This window comes from Onychomys torridus, chromosome 8 (genome assembly GCF_903995425.1).
Source record: "Onychomys torridus chromosome 8, mOncTor1.1, whole genome shotgun sequence".
NCBI classification, from domain to species: domain Eukaryota; kingdom Metazoa; phylum Chordata; class Mammalia; order Rodentia; family Cricetidae; genus Onychomys; species Onychomys torridus.
This window is the reverse complement of record NC_050450.1, coordinates 84131089-84145747: the sequence shown is the minus strand read 5'-3', so window position 1 is coordinate 84145747 and position 14659 is coordinate 84131089.

Sequence of the window (14659 nt, the reverse complement as noted above, 5' to 3'; positions counted from 1 at the left end):
ATAATAAATGAGCCGGGCAGTGGTGGCGCATGCCTTTAATCCCAGCACTCAAGAGACAGAGGCAGGCAGATCTCTGTGAGTTCGAGGCCAGCCTTTTCTACACAGCTAGTTTCAGGACAGCCAGGGCTACACAGGGAGACCCTGCCTTGAAAAACAAGAAATAAAAAATAAAAATAAATAAATAAAATTGTAAAAAGTCAGGTGTGGTGGTGCACACCTTTAATCCCAGCACTTGGGAGGCAGAGGTCAGCCTGGTCTACAGAGTGAGTTCTAGGACAGCCAGGGTTACACAGAGACACCCTGTCTTGAAAAGAAAAGAAAATTTTGTTTTTGAGACCTGAGCCCCTCCTCAAATGCCAAAGCCTGCCATTCTCTTGCCTCCTCGATCTTCGTGGGGCCCTCTGAGGTCACTCTGAGCTCCGACACAGGGCCTCTGTCCCTTATCGGTCCGAAGGCTCTCTTGGAAGAGCTATGACAAAGGACCACATCCTTTCACCATAATGAAGTTTCTTGGGGTTCAGGGCTGTCTCCCCCTCAGTCCAAAAACCCTTGAAAAGTTTCCTTTGCCTTTCTACAAGTACTTTGAGCCTGGCTCTGGCCACAGGGTTCGGACTCCATTTTGACAGCCCCGGAAGGTCTTTTCTTTGAGTCTTTCCTCTTTAACACACTGGTTCCTGGAACCCTTAACCTAGCAAGCTCGTGTCCTGACTATAGCCCCGGGCACTAATCTCGGTCACTTTGTTGCTCTGGTGACCTCAGTGGAAGATGCAGTATGGAGTTAAGTGCCCCTGTGGGATGAGAGGTCGCCGGACTGGAAAGACTGCTCCCTTCTGCCTCCTGGAAACCCAGGCCGCCTACTCGGCCATCCCTTGTCATCTGGACAGCCTTCTTCCCTGGGAGCAAGCTTTGCATTGCATCTCCCAGCTACCAACTGGCTGAGATTAGATGTCAGGGCAGATTTGCTTCCAAAGGGGAGGCAGGGGCTGCTTGAAATCTTGTACCCTGCTGAGAAACCTTGATAGCTAATGGGCTTGTGGGGGGTTGCATCGAAACCTGGGCACTCCTGTTTGAAGGTGGCTGAAAAAAAGTAGACACAGTTCTCTGGGCCCTAGAATCTGGTGCCAAAGCACAGTGAAGGAAGGCTCTGTGGTAAGTTCCCAGGACCAAGAGAGTCCCCTGTCCAGTGTTTGCAGTGCCTTGGCTCCTTTGCTGCCATTGTTCTCGATTTCTTTGTTGTTACTGTTGTCCAGGTTGGCCTCAAACTTGAGATAATCCCCCTGCCTCAACCTTCCTAGTGCTGGTAATACAGGGGTGTGTCATCAAGTCCAGTTTGTCTGACTCGGGGATTTCAGGTAATCCAGCTTGGCCTCAGGCTAACTCACTGTATAGCAGAGAATGGTTTTTGGCTTTCTGACTCTTTTTGGCCTTTTCGAGAGTTCGGGTTACAGGCATGCACTACTGTGCCCAGTTGTTTTGTCTTGTTGTTTTGTTTGCATTTTTGAGAACAAGTCTTACTCTGTAGCGTAGGCTGTCCTGAAACTCACTATACATATAGCCCAGGCTGGCCACCTCAAACCCACAGAAATCCTCTAGCCTCAGCCTCCTCCATGCTTAATTACAGGAACTAACCACTACCCCTAGCTTGTTTGGTTTGGGGGACAGAGCTTGTTTTGTAGTTCAGAATGGCTTCAAATATGTGGCTCTCCTGCCTCAGTCTCCAAAGCACTGGGATTGCCGGCATGTGCCATGAACAAAAGTTTCTCCTTGCCGGGCGGTGGTGGCACACGCCTTTAATCCCAGCACTCAGGAGGCAGAGGCAGGCAGATCTCTGTGAGTTCAGGCCAGCCTGGGCTACAAAGTGAGTTCCAGGAAAGGCGCAAAGCTACACAGAGAAACCCTGTCTCAAAAAACAAAAAAACAAAAAAAGCAAACAAACAAACAAACAAAAAGACTGGGCACCAGGGCTCTGGGAAGGGCACGTGGTGGGCTAGAAATTTTTTCTCTTCCCAGGACCAACAAAAAGCAGAGAGGAGATAGTGGGTGGAGACCAGGGAAAAGCCAGATATCCCAGGGCTATCCACAGATCCCCAAAGTGGGTCTTAGGAGGCAGGAAAGTGGTGGGGCCGGTCCTGGGAAGTTTCTGGAGATGGGAAAGACCTGATAGGATTTTTTTTTTTCTTTTAGTTGTGATGTTGAGGATCAAACCCAGGACTTTATGAATTCTAAGCATGCACTCCACTACTTGGCACCCTCAGCACAGGCTTGCGGGACTTTATCAAAATAGCTCAATAAATCCAAGTCAAGGGGCAGCCCAGCATGCCAGACCACACCAAAAGGAGCAGAGCCCTGGTGCCCAGTGTGGTTTCAGATGGGAGGAGGCGGGCTCAGGAGGGAGCAGAGTCCCCTTCTGCCTATTTCACTACAGAAAGGTTCAGGGTGTGAGGGGTCAAAGGACACAGGCAATGTGAGCCTTAAGGACTCCTCAACCGGCCCCAAACTTAGACAGGTGGAGAGAATGTGTAGGATAGGAGATGTGAGGGGCCCCTGAAAATCAGTGGTTCAAAATGAGGTAGAGAGGAGCTGATACGGTGGGTCGTGCCTGTAATACTTGCACTTGGAAGGCTGAGGCAGGAGAATTCCAAGTTTGAGGCTAGTCTAGACATAAAGTGAGTTCCAGGCTAGCCTGAGCTACAGTGTGAAACACTGTCTCAAACACACACACACACACACACACACACACACACACACACACACACACACACACACGAGATGAGCGAGAGAGGTGGCCATGGCGAATACTGCAGCATGACATGACTTGAGGGACAAGCTCGCACTCCCTGGCCCCTCCTGGGTTCTGAGTTGGAACAACAGCAGTTTTCTCTCAGGGTGATTGCTGGCTCTTCCAGCCCCAACCAGTGACTCACCACCACCTCCCCGCCACAGGCACTTCGGACATTCCAGGTCCAGCTTGCCTCAGTGGTGGGTTGACTCAGAGCAGACCTTCCCTGCCTTGGACTCTGCTTTTGAAGCTCTCTGGTCTCCAAACTCCTTGGCTGACTCAGAAAGCCACATCCCTCTCTGATCCCTCCTCCACCTCCTGCAGAGCAGGAGGCCAGAGGTGACACAAAGCCTGCTGATGTGTCATCTGGTTACTCTGATTCCCAGAAGGACCCCTGGCACAATCACTAACAAGTTTCCCCATCCCGTTGTCCAACTCACTTAGATGAAAATAAGTTCTTTCCAGAGGGCTTTTCAAAACAGAATAGGGGGTTGGGGATTTAGCTCAGTGGTAGAGCGTTTGCCTAGCAAGTGCAAGGCCCTGGGTTCGGTCCTCGGCTCTGGGGGAAAAAAAAAAAAAAAAAAGAATTCTATTCAAAACAGAATAGACTACTGACAGCCTGCTTGTCAAGTGTGAATAAAGCCCTGCACTTGGTCTTCATTTCCTCTTTGGTTTTGAGAGACCGGGTTTCTCAGTGTAGCCCTGCCTGTCCTGCAACTCCCTATGTAGCCCAAGCTGGCCTCGAACTCAGAGATCTTTCTGCCTCCCCAGTGCTGGGACTGAAAGCGTGCACCCCCACTGCCTGGCCTCCTGCAGTTGATCTTCAGCACTATATAAACTGTGTGTAGAGGCACATGCCTGTAATCCTAGCACTTGGGTGGCACAGGCCAGAAGATCAGAAGTTCAAGGTCAGTCTTAGCTAGGTAGTGGGTTTGAGACTAACCCTGGACTATAGGAGATATTCTCTCAAAAACAAAGGAAGAAAAAAAAAAAAAGAAAGAAAACCAAACCCAAACCAACACACACACACACACACACACACACACACACACACACACACACAACAGGTGGCTCACAGTTTGCGAGTGTGCTCTGCTCTCCTGCAGAAGACAGATCTGAGTTCCATTTCTGGCACCCATGTCAGGCTGCTGGCAGCTGCCTGTAACTTCAGCTCCAGGAAATCCAATGCTTCTGGCTTTGGGCAAGCAGTTGCAACCACACACACCCCTCCAAATAACAAGAATAAATCTTAAAATTGTGTTTATACCCAAAGGTGCTCTGAACACTGGTTAGAGGAGCTTCCTTTTGCAGTGGGCCGTGGTTAATATAGACACTCATAACTGATCAAATGCTGAGAAGAATTGACTGCTGAGTGATAAGACCCTAAGTGGGACATCTGTATCACATGCCTTCTATTCCCTCTACACCCCGGACTAAGGGCTCAGGGAGCAGGCAGCAGGGAACGTAAGAGGATGGGGAATTCTGTGTAAAATGCTGTCTTCTAGGTAAGATATGGCTGTTGCCCTCATCAACTTGAGACAGTTGACTTCCTGTATATAGAAAGGGTCTTGCCGGGTGGTGGCGCACACCTTTAATCCCAGCACTCGGGAAGCAGTGCTCTGTGAGTTCGAGGCCAGCCTGGTCTACAGAGAGAGTTCCAGGACAGCCAGGATTGTTTCACAGAGAAACCCTGTTGGGGGTGGGGGAGAAAGAAGGAAAGAAAGAAAGGAAGGAAGGAAGGAAGGAAGAAGGAAGGAAGGAAGGAAGAAAGGAAGGAAGAAAATGAAAGGCCTATAGTGGATCATGAACTAAATATATAGCACCCATAATCCTTCCTATGATTGAGTGACTGACATTGGAGCACTCCTCCAGTTGGGCTGAGGGAGCAAGATGCAAGATAATGTATGTGGACCTCTTACCGACTTGGCCAGTGACATGGTGAAAATAGACCAATCACAACAGAGATGACCTCAGACTCCATCCAGTCCCCACTGTGTAGGTCAGTACAGAGTGCTCCTCTCTGGGGTTCTTCCCAATCTGGGGAATTCGTTCTTGCTTTTCCTTGATAAGTCTATATTTATTCTGCGCACTTCTTATCGGAGTGTCCTTATTGTTCTCGGTCATGAGACAGTGAACTCGGAAGCCACTGGGCTCAGGTAGCTTTGGTGGCAAATGATTGTCAGAGAGCCTTCCTCTTTGAGCTTTCCAAAAGCCACGAAAGATGGCATTGCTCTCAGAAAACCTACCTCAGACTCACCTCACGCAGCGTGGTTACCTACTCAATATCCAGCCTCTCAGCATGCCACCACCACCCCACAAAAAGTTATTTTTAAAAAGTGAGACTGGAAGCCAGGCAGTGCACACCTTTAATCCCAGCACTCGGGAGGCAGAGACAGGCAGATCTCTGTGATTTCGAGGCCTGTCCACTCTGCAGAGTGAGTTCCAGGATAGGCTCCAAAGCTACAGAGAAACCTTATCTCGAAAAACAAAAAGAAAAAGACACACAAACAAACAAACAAAAAGTGTCACTGGCAAGATGACTCAGTGGATTGAAGCCCTTGCTGGGTAAGCCCAATAACCTGGGTTTGTTCCCCAGCTCCCACATCAAGGTGGAGACAGAGAACAGCCTTCACGAGACTGTCTTCTGATGTTCATAAGCATTCCGTGACACACTCTACCTGCACTCACAGAATTCATGCACGTACACAATAACATTTGAAAACACAGAAACAAGGACTGGACACATGGCTCAGCAGGAGAAGAGCACTTGTTGCTCTTACAGAGGAAAGAGGTTCAGTTCCCAGAACCCACATAGTGACTCACAACTATCTGTAACTCTGATGCCCTCTTCTGACCTCCAAGGGTACCAGGCATGCGTGTGGATACATACGTACATGTAGGCAAAACACTCATAACATGAAATAACATTTTTAATAGAAACATCCATATAATCCGGTTCATAGTTATTTGCCATACTTTGAAAAGTTCTTTGCAAACTCTCTTCCTGGGAAAATGATAGAATGGGAGAACTGGTTCAAGGTTATGTTTTTAAAATCCAACTCCAGAGAGACCAGACTCTAGGAGGGAAGAAAGGCAAGGCTGTATAGGCAAATTTTCTTCCTTCCTTCTTTTTTATTTAGATGGTATCTTTCTACACAGCCCTGGGTGTCCAAGAATTCACTATGTAGATCAGGTTGGCCTCGAACTCACAGAGATCCACCTGCTTCTGCCTCCTGAGTGCTGGGATTAAAGGCGAAGGTCACCACACCAGGCTTGTATGGGCAAATTTCAGTGTCTTTGCTTTTGGAGGAATTTTGCAATTTGTATAGAGCAGGTGTTCTGTGGGGCCACAGAATCCTTTGTTATTATTTGATCAATGGAATTTTTCGATAGATAACATTTTTCCAACCCCTGAGCTCATGGAGATATAAGAGAGGATCTGTGTGGTGAAAATAATGGGAACCACTCACTTAGAGAGAGGAAGCAGAATGGATGATGCCCTGTGGTTTCTAGTGTGTTGGAGAACATGATCCCACAGGAAGAAGCACCAGAACTGATGGAGACTCCCTGGCTTCACCTCCAGAGGATTCTAGAGGATCTAATGAAAAGAAAGACGCAGAATTTGAGAGGAGCAATGTGCCTCAGGGTCCAGAATGGAGGGGCCAGGTGTGACTCCGAGAGCTTGTTCTTCCATTGTGCATAGTGTGCGCCCTGCCCTGCATCTCAGCGCACACCATCTCATTTTACTATGACGACATGTATAATTAATCAGACCTTTAGCTAAAGTCAGGCCGCATCCGGGATTGATCTGGAAAAGCTGCAGTTAACCCTCAACTTTGGGTGCTAATGGGAGAAATTCTGGTGCCATCGAATTGAGACAACAAACAATTCTAAACTACTCCTGTTTCGGTTTATAAGCATATTCTCAGACAGGTCATTTGAATATTCAATATTGAATATTTTAATAGTTTGCAGTAAATAATATGGTGGATTCTGTCTGGAAGTCTTGAAAAATATGAGAAGGGAGGGAATGAGACCAGAGAGAGAAAGTTGGTGAGTAATATTCCCAAAGAGAATTATTATTAGAGTTCCTATTTCAGTGTTTCAGCCACGCTCCCACTGCTGTGGTTTCTTATCAGACTTCTTATTCAACACCCCCAACCCCAGTCCAGGGTCTCCTGTTGCCCAGGCTGGCTTCAAACTTGCCATTAGATAGCCAAGGATGAACCTGAACTCCTGAGCTTCCTATGGCCATCTCCCAAGTGCTGGGATTACACAGGGCTCTAGGATGAACTACCTATAATTAATAAAGATTATATATAAAGTTTATATAGTTTCCCAAACAATCGCTAAAAACCTGTACATAGCTGCCCCTCAGAGTAAGATCTAGGACAACCCCAATACTTTCAAAGTGCCCCGTTTGTCCTTCTGTGATCAGCATTGAGCTACTTTGCAGGAACCAAGCACATTCTGCAATTTCGTGTCCAGCGTTCTTTTCTTTGCCTCACTTCTTCCGGATGTATAGCTAAACAATTTGCTGCTGAGTTTTATGCATTCTTGAACTTATAGAATTAGAACCAAAAGGCGTGTAATTCCTCACTCCCAGAGCTTTGGATCACTGTGAGTCAGCCGGGCTGGTAGTGCACATCACTTCTCTCTCTGTCACTGCTCATGGCTACCCCACGGCACCGTTCAGGGCAGGCTTTGGGGGTTTCTAGTTCTGTTATGACAAGTGCTGCATGAAATATTACTTTATTAAAACTTTTTGTTACATTTATTTATTGTGTGTGGGTGTTTAAACTCACAGAAATTGGCACTCCCTTTATACCACATGGGTCCTGGGGACTGAACTCAGGTTCTTGTCCACAAACATCTTTACCTTTGAGCCATCACCGGCCATGATATATTGTCTACGTCTCTGGGGACCAATGTGCACATCATTCCCTGCTTTTAAAGGGTCTTTCATCTGCCTTTTTTCTTTCCTCCCTCCCTCCCTCCCTCCCTCCTTCCTTCCACTATATATTCATGGTCCTGGAACTATGTTGACCAGGCTATCCTGGAACTCACAGGGATCTGTTTGTCTCTGCTTCTGCATCCTGAGTGCTGGTATTAAAGGGGTGCACATACCACTTGACTAAAGGTGTTTCTTATTGTGTTAAAATTGCTCTCCTTTCCAACAGGTTAAAAAAATATTTCATAAAACCATATGGGATATAGGTGTCTGTGTGTGTGTGTGTGTGTGTGTGTGTGTGTGTGTGTGTGTGTATTTATATGTGAGGTTCTCTCTAGATAGCCCTGGATGTCCTGGAACCCCCTATGTAGACCAGGCTGGCCTCTAGAATTCACAGAAGTCTGCCTGCCTCTGCCCCTTGAGTTCTGGGGTTAAAGTTGCACTATGTCACTATATTCTTCCTAGTAATGAATCTTTGACTTCTTTTCAAATCCAATCATACTTTCATGCTTAGTTTTAGTTTCAATGTATATATATATATGTATATTGCCTTCTCTTAGTATGGTGGCAGAACTGATAGCTAGAACACTAAGTTACCAACTAGCTGATATAAGTAAGAAGGGACCCCCAGAGGACTTGGGGAATCACCAAGAAGAAAAGCTCTTTCAAAGTGACAGTTTTGAATGACATAACAAAATAAGCCATCTTTATATGGTGAATGGGGTATCGCAATCCCAGAAGGAAGATGCTAAGATTGCTCTTAGCAGCAAGCCTTAAGTGGAGCCCTTCTTTGAGATTGCTAGCTGTTTGGCCCCGGGGGAATCCAGTGCAGGAAGGCATGTGGCAAGCAGCTGATGTGGTTGCCTGCCTACCTGAAACCCTGGGTGCAGAAGGATGCTCAGGCTGTTTGACTCAACTCAGGAAACAGGTTCAACAGTTGATATTCGACACAGGACTGCCATGAGCACAGAGCTAGTGCATGACAAGCCCAGAGGTGCCCATGGTTACTATTCTTTGTGTAGACCTATTAGCCTTTTCAGTGGGATTGTGCTGTACTGTCATTTACTTAAAAACAAAACAACAAAACAAAATAAAAAGGCAACCAGTCCAAAGCAGCATTTTATCTAATCACAATGTCCACCTCTTCTTATATAGTCATTTATTCAATGTCTTCTTGGTGGACATCTGTCAGCATCGTGATAAACTCCCTGGGTGATCCACAGTCTTTGTTCTCAAAGATTTCATACATAACTAATAACAAAATTATTCTCAAGCAAAACAAGACAAGGAAAAGCCATACAAAAAAAACGTCAAAGTGTCCTGTGACTGTTCTCCAGTGAATGCTGGGAATGTAGGGGTGAAGGAGTTCTGGGGTCTGTCACCCTGGAGTTCATCTTTAAAAACAAAAACAAAAAAACAAAACAAAAACAAAAACAAGAAGGCACCTCTCTCACTTTGGTGTGTACGATGCTATTTCCAGCACTTCTGCATCCTCTCTGGCCCCAGAGATAACGGTTTGAATGCTAACAAGTGGGAGAGGAAAGGGAAGAGGGAAGAAAGAGGAGTGTGGATAAGCATATTGATTAACAGAGGGAAGAGCAGAGTTGAGGGACAGAGGGGCAGAGGGGCAGCAGCACCAGAAACCGGGAGAGAGGGACAACAAAGAAGACAGAAAAACTGAAAAAGAGGTGAAGGTAAAGGGGGAGGGGAGGAACTGACAGTGTCGGGAGCAGGAAGAAAAATGGAGGAACAAAAGGAGAGGGGGAGGAAGAGAGAGAGGAGGGGGGGGGGGGCGGGGAGGAAGAGGAAGGGAAAGGGATGGGGATCAAGAGCTTCATTTGAAAGCAATTTAGAAAGAACTCGTGTCTCTGCCTCCTGCACACTGTCTAAACACATTGCAGAAATGAAAGGGTGAAAAATAAATGATTCAATAATTTATCACACCAATGCTGAACAAATCTTTTCATGTTAGGTTCTAGATGGAAATTCTAGTTGTCATAGTAAGATTTTTTTTTTAATTTGGAGTTTCTGGGAGAGGTAGTTGAATCAAAATTTCCCCCAAATTAACTGCTGAAAACCAGGAATCCTATCCTGGTGTAGTCAAACACCCAGTGTAAAAACAAAACACTTAGGTTGAATCCCTTCTGTCTGTAAAATTGGTTTGTACATGGAAACAGAGTGAAGTGTTTTCTAGTGATCCTGCCCTCCCCCCACCGTGTGTGTGTGTGTGTGTGTGTGTGTGTGTGTGTGTGTGATGAAATACTAGTGAAGTGATCCGTGTACTAATTTTTTAAATGAAAAACTAAAAACTCACTGCAACACTTTCCCATAAGAACTTTGCAATATTTGAGGCAGCTCCTGGGGGTGGGAGAAATCCTTACAAGTAACAGTAGGAAAATCAAGTAATCTTAAGAATAAAACTTGTAAAAAGCAAACGAAAACAATTTACTTTTTAGCTAGAAAAACATTCTCTTAAAAATGCATAGATGCTGGTAGCTAAGCTTGAATTAACTTCATCTGGCTTGACATCCCAAGGCATCCATTTTTAATCAAAATACTTTAAATACTTTGATGATAACTTTGATTTTTAGTACAAAATGACCTCATTACTACCTTCATGTTAAATAATATTTAGATATAAATTCCCTCTTTTCATAACATGTTTTATTTGGAAAAATAGCATTTTCTCTTCTGGAACTGTGCAGTTTCCTACAAACGAAACCAGGGACCTAGTTTGCATTTGTGCCACAGGAGACAAAACTTCATTATCTTTAACCAAGTGACTTTGGAGTTAAACAGAAAATGCAAAAGCTGCAAGAGTATGAAGAATGTTTTAGACTGTTGTACCCTACCCAACAGGCAGAGTAGAGGAGTTTCATTAGCCAATGAATTTGCAAATATGCATTAAAAAAAAAAAAAGTATTTACTAGAATAAAGTATTTACTTCCTTGCTTTAAGGTTTCCACACTAATTCTGAGTTGTTGTTTTTTCCACACACACTGACTCAGTAAGACAAATAATTGTTCTTAAAGTTCTTCTTTTTCCCCTTGATCCCTCCTAGCTCCAGAATTAAAAGAACACTCCTTTAAGAGTTTGAAACCCTTCTGAGTGGATGATGATTTGAATGAGGAAAATGCCTTTTCTGCTGATGGTTCTCTTCTATTTCATGAGATATCCTAAACACACAATTCTCCTTATTTATTTGACAGGAGAAAATGCTGCCTGTCCTTTTGAAAACTGGGATTAATTTACACTTTCTCAAAGTTTACAGGCATTTAAAAGGAACCACACTTCCAACTGCAGGAAGAAAGAAAACATCCCAAGGCAGTCACAACAATAAAACAAGCAAATAACAACAAAAATAAACAAAATAAAACCCAGACCCAAAGAACCTCAAAACTTCCAGAAACTTTAAAGTCAGAGTCCTCAGATGTTTCACTTCCTTTTGCATAGCAACCATAATTATATCAAAATTAAACTATGACTCATTAGAAAACACAAAATAAGGAATTCTATTTTAATATATTTCCCTTATAGCTTTCTAGGTTTTTTTCTTTTCCTTTTCTTTTCTGTCTTGTGTGTGTGTGTGTATGTTCTCTCTTTTATAGAACATACCAAATTTTTTAAGACAGAAATCACAGGTAAATGTTAGATTTAAATTGCAATATGGATATTGGGGATTTATCCAAAGGAGTTAATACAAAAGCTGAAAGAATTCTACAAAAATATATCTTCTGCACTATTTTTTCCTCCTACACTATTTACAAAAGTTTAAAAATATTGCAACGTATTTTTACAAATACATTACTTGTCCCTATTACCCTGGATAAAATAGTTGTTATTAAAAGTTTGAGGCAGCCAGTGAAAAACAAGGACAGGAGAAGATAAAACAGAAAGCTATGACAAACTGGAAAATGTTGCCAAGAAACACTTGGAAATAAGCTGAATTTTGTGTGACAATGAAACCATTGGGTTTTTGGGGAACGCTTTTTCACTTTTCCACTTTGTAAAATGTGGCTTCATTTTTTTACATTTTTTTTCTCTCTCTGCGTGTTCATATTGAAGGAAAATGGACAGAATTCCATCTTTAAAATGGAATCCAGTTTCAGTATTTTGTAGTTCGAGGGGAGCTGACCAAACACATCTTTAGGAAAGAAATGAAGGAGGAGGAGGATTAGGAAGAGGAGACAAAAAGCAAGGAATGTAATAGCTGTAATTGTGAATGTTATTATTTCATAATAAATGCAGTTGTTCAAGAGTTCTCCTTCAGAATATTTTTAACTCATACAGAAACTGAGGTGAAGATGCATCTTTTCTAAAAAATAGGAAAAACAATACAGTGTTTGTTTTTAATGTCAAAACCAAAGCAAAACTCTAGTAAAGGGAGCTGAAAATCTTCTATCCCCTTACACCCACCTAGGAATGTGAGTCTCTGCAAGACACAACCCTTTGGCAGGTTCATTTTAGTGCTGGGCACATCCATAGAGGAGGGATAAATCATTAGTTAACACCATGTAGTCTCCCCAACCCCCAACCTAACATTGCCAGGTCACTGAGGCAAAACTCCTGTGGGGGCTGGAGATTGCATCTTACCCCAGCTGCCTCTACTCTGGGCTCTTTAAAAACTTTTGCAGCCTCTGACTATAAACATAGAAGCCCTGTCTTGTGGGGGGAAGGGGTAGGGAGGAGAGAGGATTAGAATTTAGTCAAACAGCTAACTTTGAAAAAGAATCTGTGGATAGAAATAATTGGTACTTTGTTAATGAAATAATTTTTAAAGAGATTTTTAAAAATAGACTGTGGAAGTAGCCTATTCTGGAATTTCTATTTTTCCTTCTACTGTCATTTAAAGAAAAAGATTAAAAAAAAATTAAATTATTTCTTACATGGAAAAAAAGTCAACCTAAAAATGAATTGAATTAAATTACTACTTATATTGGTTTGGTTTTTCTTTAACTCTAGATGGTAAACCATGGGTTGCATTTTGTAGGAGATTAGAAGTCTGGGAAGAATTTTTTTTCTTTCTTTCTTTTTTTTTTTTTTTTTTTTTTGAGGGTTAAGTTGCTTTTGTTTTAGGAAGAAAGGGAGCAGTGGTTTGATTACCCAGGGAGATTATCTGAGAAGGGTTTTTAATCAACCCCTAAAGATTTAAAGTAAATGAAACAGTTTCCTAAAGTTTTGGGGAGATGGGGTGTCCTGCTTAGTTAGGTACCTTCTCCCTTGTCCCCCAATAAATATAACAACAAAAGGTTTGGAGACAGAGTTACTATTTATGAAGACCCAAAGACTACTAGAGACAGCTTCTGGGATCATCTTTTAAAAATCCACACACATCACTAAGAAAAGTCCCCAGGCAACAAATCCCCACGTTCTAGCCAAGAGAATCCCTCCCCGGTGGACTTTTAAGTTCTCGAATTCAGTTTACTCTGCAGTTTTTCTTTCATTCAAAAATGTTTACTGTGAGTGCCTACTATGTGGCAGGCACTGTTTGAAGCTCATTGGTTTAGTTTGTTAAAAATTACGTTGTGATCAAGAGCTGACAAAATACGAAGTTAGTGGGGGCTGGGGGATGTCGTGGGGAGGGGTGTGGGGACGGAAAACATTTTTTTTCCCGCGACTAAGCAACTAATAGCTCGTAATATTAAATTCCTGTTGCTTCATGGGAAGAAAAATGTCACAAAAACAAAAAACCCGACAAACACGTGGCTGGCTAGAACAAAACGCCGATTTCAGAGTGGATTCTGAAGGTGGTGGAGGAGTCTCAGAAACCGAGTTGGAAGCCCTCCCCCGCCCCATTTCTTCCCGGCGCGCCGGGAAAACGAGGAGGGGGGACAAAGGTGTTGGGTGTTGTGTTCTAACTCCCGACTTTGCAAACGGTAGGACATCATCCGGCCGAAGGGCGGTGAGCCGAAGTCGGAGTTGGCTTAAGGACTCTGCAAACGAAAAAATAACAATAAAAAAATTCAAGCCATTCATATCGGTGCAGTCAACACGTGTTAGGGAGCCGGCCCGGGCCGCAGGCGACTGAGACAATGGGGTCGGGACGGGGGAAGGGGAGAGTGACCCTCTTCTTCACCTGCCCTGGCAGCACGCGTGCCCCAGACAACCCTCCTCCCTCCCGCAGACTCGCGCGGCTCAGGGAACGTCCCTCTTTCGGGGGGTGGTGGTGGTGGTGGTGTCGTCGGCCCCCTTCTCCACGGTGGCCGGGCAGGGGGCTTCTCCCGGGGCCCCGGGCTGCGCTCTCCCGACACCCCCTGGCGTAGCCCCAGCCTCCGCCGCTGGAAAGTCGGTGTCCCCCGCGTCGAGCCGGGGATCCCGGGATTGCGCGTGCAACGCACCCCGCGCTCCGCTGCGTGTCCGGGACTCCAGCGCGCGGCCCCTCCCCCACCGCGCAGACGGGGTGCGACCGCCCACGTGTCGCCCCCTGCCCAGTCCCGTCTTTCCCTCCGGCCCCGGGAGCCGGAGGATCCGGAACGCGTCGGTCCCGGCCGAGGGAAGGGACCTGGGCGGATCCACTTCCCCCTCCCCAAGAAGTGGGGGGGGGGGAGAAGGAGGGCCGCAGCCCCCTCCCCCGCCTCTCGCTTCCTCGAGCGCCGAGCGGAAATTAACCCCTCCCCGCTCGGGCTGACCTGGGGACGTGGGCGGGGCCTCGTCTCCGTCCCCCCCCTCCCCGCAACTCCAAGGCGGCCTTCCAAAACCTAGCACCCCGAACTAAGTTCCTAGACCCAAACCCGGCGCGTGGACAGCTGCTCCTGGCATCTCGGGTGGAGCGGGCGCAGGCGGCGCCACCTGTCCGCTCCTGGCGTGGGGAGGGCGAGGGGACTCTCGGGTGTCCACCCGGTCACTCCCTTCTGAAGCCAACCCCCTTTGGTGCGCTGGCTCTGGGTGAAGCGACCACCGCTCAGCGTTCTCTCCCACCCTGCTGGCCC